Source organism: Egretta garzetta, unplaced genomic scaffold (genome assembly GCF_000687185.1).
Source record: "Egretta garzetta isolate BGI_Z169 unplaced genomic scaffold, ASM68718v1 scaffold16, whole genome shotgun sequence".
Taxonomy (NCBI): Eukaryota; Metazoa; Chordata; class Aves; order Pelecaniformes; family Ardeidae; genus Egretta; species Egretta garzetta.
Window position 1 is genome coordinate 5248368 of NW_009260022.1, and position 4822 is coordinate 5253189.

General features: G+C 43.7%; 1 long non-coding RNA gene across 1 annotated transcript in view; it reads right to left on the reverse strand.

Moving 5' to 3' along the window:
* Window positions 1–4822, reverse strand: part of LOC118452504 — a 28033-nt gene that overhangs the window by 21220 nt on the left and 1991 nt on the right. Inside the window, exon 2 of the long non-coding RNA XR_004842284.1 lies at window positions 3246–3359. This is a non-coding gene — a long non-coding RNA (uncharacterized LOC118452504). The remainder of the gene's footprint in view (window positions 1–3245; window positions 3360–4822) is intronic.

Below are 4822 nucleotides of genomic sequence, written 5' to 3' on the forward strand. Positions count from 1 at the left end.
AAAAAAAAAAAAAAAAAAAAGCAGCATGTATGGCATACTACTGCCATGAAAAAACATACCCACAAAACCAAAAGCAGCCACATACCATCATTCAACACTTGCGTTTCCTCTTCAGCACGTTCATCGGCAAGTCCTATTACTCCACAGGACTGCTCAAGTTTGTCCTTGCTAATGCCAATCTACCAGAAGCTCAGAGGAGAAAACAAATCAGTCACCACAGGCTGGAGTGCTCAGTGCAGGTGCCCTGAAACAGCAGGTATTGGAGGGTGGCAGCCAATTTCCCCTTTAATTTCTTTGTAATAAGAGTGGTTGTCACAGTTGTTAAACCCTGGCTAAAGTTAGCACCACATCTGCTAAATCCTGTAAATACGGCCGAAACTTTGATCAAACTGGCTGAACAGCTTGGTTAGCTTGCATGGGTTTATTTTAAGTAAGTTTGAAGACTAAGTTTAGCATATGGCAGACTGAAATACAACTCCTAACATCTCTGCTTTCAAAACCAGAATTGGTAATTAAATGGACAGTTAAGAACCACTTCAAACCTGAGGCCACCAGCTTCCAGATAAAAAGAAAACTTCTTCCGAACTGAGAAAGTGGTTGTATCTGGATCAAACCCACAGCTGGCAGGAAGCTTTGCGTTGGTTTTATCAGGTCGTAAGACGTTATTACTCTCACGAAGTCTACTTTCTCTCTTAAACTGCAGTCCTGATGACCGGCAGTCCTCAAATAAATAATTGTGCAAGGATCACTGTTTTCTTCTGGATCTGCCAAGGCCCTTCTAAGCAGGCTGGCTGACAGAGGGACGGGTTACAGGCACTGCTGGTCCAGGCACCACCGCACAGAGAAAAATCCCCGCTCCTGCGCAGGAGGGGTATGGCAGCACCCGGGCTGCTGGTGGGCAAAGCCTGAGCTCTGCAGCCAAACACTGCTTCAGGTGAGCCCTGATCCATCAAAGCCTGCTATAGGAAATGCTGTTCAATGCAGACCAGACTGGTTTTGCACGTCCAGCGTGCATTTGAAGTTTGCTGTTAGTACCAGAGCTTTGAGATCCAGGATAAAAATGAGCAGTTTTCTGTCTTCCCACAACTGCTCACCTGAGAAAGCAGCACAGCCTGCCTTTTCGGGTCTCCTTCTTACGCCGGGAGCAGACCTGGTCCTTACCTTGCCAGCTGCTAATGATAACAACTCGATGCTTTCCCACAGTGCACAGTATCATGCACTTATCTGATCTGTTGACTCCCAAATTAGAAGAGCAAAATCTCCTTGGGAAACTCAAGAACAGCAAGTCACCTTTCCTCCCTGAAAACTGGAGTACGGGACATACTGTACCATACATACAGAAGTGTTTATTGCCTTTAAAGTAACTATTCAGCTTTCATCAATAACCAGAAAAATTTAAAGTCACTGTCAACAAGGAGACTGAAATACAGAACAACAGACAGCAGGGCTGGAAGAGGGCATCTACCCTTCCCCTGAGTCACTATATCATTCCTGGCAAGTATTTATCTCTTCTCTCCCTAAAAATCTCCAGTGATGGAAATTCTGCAATATCCCTCAGCCATCTACTTCATTAGCCTTACAGCTAATGAAGCTTTTCCCAGTACCTAATCTAAACCTCCTTTGCTGTGATTTCATTTGCTACTTCTCATCCCATTTACAACTGAAATGCGGAATAATTTACTCCTGTCCTCTTCACGGCAATTTGAAAACTGTTTACATGCCTCTTTCATCTTCTCTTCTTTAGGCTGAGCAATCGTATTTCCTCCAGTTTTTCCTCACCAGCTGTATTTGGTCTGTCTCTCCCCATTGCTGCTGTTCCTAGGACATTCCATAATCCCACATATTTGAAATGGGTGAGGGTGACACAATTCACCATCTTTATCTTAGTATTGAGTTGTATATTCTTTTGAAGCATCCAATTTACTAACTTGAAACAAAATATACATGTCAATGTAAAAATACTCATATTTTCCCTATATGCAAGTCTCCCTCTTGCAAACAGGCCACCCTTCCTAACCCACAGTGGCCAAACAGGTGTGTTTGGCTACCGATCACACACTGGTACCATCTTTTTTGGTCCTGTAATGTGGAGTAACTCTCCAAATATTAGGCTTCGCACCAGTCCTTATCCTGGCAGCAGTTCATCGTGCTCGGTATGAGTTGCGGAGCCACGAATGAAGTGAGACGTTTGTCTGCTCCTAGGGTGAACTCTTCCCTCTCGCATCTCCCAAGCCCGGCACCCAGACTTCTCCAGACTGTGGTTTCCAAAGCAAGCGCACTGCTGAAACTACACCAAAGCATCAACCCACGTGGCCCAGCAATAGACCCTATCAAAAGCAGCCCACAATGGTTTTGTGCTCATGTCTACAGAGAACCAAAATCCCAAGCGACTCTGGGACCCTCCCAGTATCAGTTTCTACCTGGCCCACTAAACGCAAAGAAGCCACAGCCACAACACGATGTGGTGGCTCACAACACAGTGCATTTGAGGTAGGAAATAAGATTTAGCAGGGGGGTTGGACTAGATGATCTCCCGAGGTCCCTTCCAACCCTTGCGATTCTGTGATTTGATTTGTTGGACTGCACCAGCGCTAGGTCAGCACATTGCAGCCTATCTACAGCACACGCCTTCTGCTTGAGCCTCTGCCGCAATGAACAAGAAATTAAAAAGTTAACTCGCTGTTATTTCTTTCTCTCTGATTCACTATGTGTCTCAGTGGACCTTTTCATACTGTTTCTGTTCATTAGCACCAAACTGTGAACATTGCAGCCTTCAATATGCAGTTTTCAAGTGTAACAGCATTTCCCTTAAGTCAGGACAACCATGAATTCACAGTGCTTGGTCAAATCAGATCTTAGGTCTCCTGTCCTACTCGTGAAGTCTTAAATCCCTCCACTGTTAGCCCTGTGCTACTAGAATGAAAAAAACCCTGCTGCACGTGTTAAAAGTTTGTGGATTTGGCAGAAAATTTGACATAACCTAAGGCACCTAAATCTGATATTAGGAAAGGTGTGGCACATCACAACATGTCAGTAAACTGGCATTGCCATTAATCCTGCCCTGGAGAAGAATGACTCCTGTACTGTCAAACTGCAAATCAAGACGGGAGATGGCTCTATGCCTTCTCACTGTTACAGGCCAGGGATGACACACGCCGGAGCTGTCTTTCCCCACGCTGCTGCTCACCCAGTGACTCCTCCCCACTCCCGCCCCTCTCCCTGTGCAAAACCAGCGGGCTCTGTACCTCCTCACCAGCAGGAGAGATGCTCGCACAGAATAGGAGGCCTGGCAAGTTCAGTCCAGAATGCACTTGCTGAAGTTAATTAGATCGCAATAACATTTCCCAGGTTGCACATTCCTGTAAGGAAGAAAAAAAAAAAAAAAAAAAAAAAGAACTATTAATTGCGAAACCGAAACATTGGGGACCACAGAGCCGGGGTACGTATCTATCACGCATCTCCTTGCGTAAGTAGAAATTGTGCATGAGAAACTGGCTGCATGTAAAGAGGACTCCACTACCATCTGAAGAGGAATCAGAACAGGAAAGCACCCTGGCTGTGCTGGCCTTATCAGTCCCTGAGGCCAAAGGGCCTAATTTGTTCTCAGACAAATTTAAGGTAATTCCCCTGACTTCAGTATAACGTAGTAAAAGCCAATATAAATGGTAGAATGAAAGCAGAAAAGCCTAAAAACATGTGTGGATGAATGTGGTGTAAGACTGAAGGGAGTTACCCACTGCTACAGTTGCTCCTCTTGCAAGAGCCATGGTTCACCGACCAACTTTGTAGTAGGGAGGTTTCTATAGTTTAGGCTAGAGAAAAATGCATGCAAAAGCTGAAACAAATCAACTAAACAAAAGTAAAACCAACCTCCTTCAACTGCTAGATGCTTTTAACAGCTAATTACAGAAATGATTTGCAGAACTTGCATTCAAGGGGGGGAAGAAGGGAACAGCCAGCAAGACGTGACAGAGATGTGCAGCAAATAATGTCCCAGCAAAAGACACCCTTGTCCATTTGATGTATTTAATATTAAGAGAACAAAATGTCTTTGACAATCAAGTAATTTTAAAACAAAATATAAGAACCATTCAGGTTTTTATGGATTTACTTCTATTTAGAGATCAAAGTCTCAAGACTCCAGTCCCTCCCTGGTATGAAAGCTTTGTGTACGCTCGCAATGTGGCGAAATGAAACCCGCAAGGGGATCCTGCTATGAACTCTCTGAAGCTGGCCTATGCAGTTCAGCTTTGCATTAGTTGGTGTTGCACATCTTAACTCCTATTTTTTTCCCTTACAGAGAGTAGGACAACCCTGTGTTGCAGATCCAAGCGCACAGCAGACACAAAATCAACAGAACTGTGCAGCTGAGTAGCTTCTGGGGAGCAAAACTGGCCAGCGATTGGAAGTGGCATTTTGAGTGCTCGATTCTGTTTGTTTGCAGAATTAAGGATACTTTAAAGTTGCTTTCATCTAACTTTGAAGCTCTCTCAAACCTACAAACTTTTACACTTAATACTCCTCAAGGGAAAGATTTTTAAATAAACACTTTAAAAAAAAAAATCTAATTTTTCTTCCATAGATGCTATGAATATGTGCAAGCACATACATGCATTCTCCCTTCCTTCTGAAGTGCGGTGAAAGAGGAGGGTTTTTTTCCTGAGCACTGAATTTCTCCCCATCTGGTTCCATTTTTTTTACTATTTTCTTTTTTTGGTTTCCTTCTCTCTCATTCCAATCCATATTTATTTCCTTTTGTTTAGTCTGTACTCTTTATTCCCTTTCCACTTTTTGCATATTTTCGTTTTAATTTGTTAGGGAA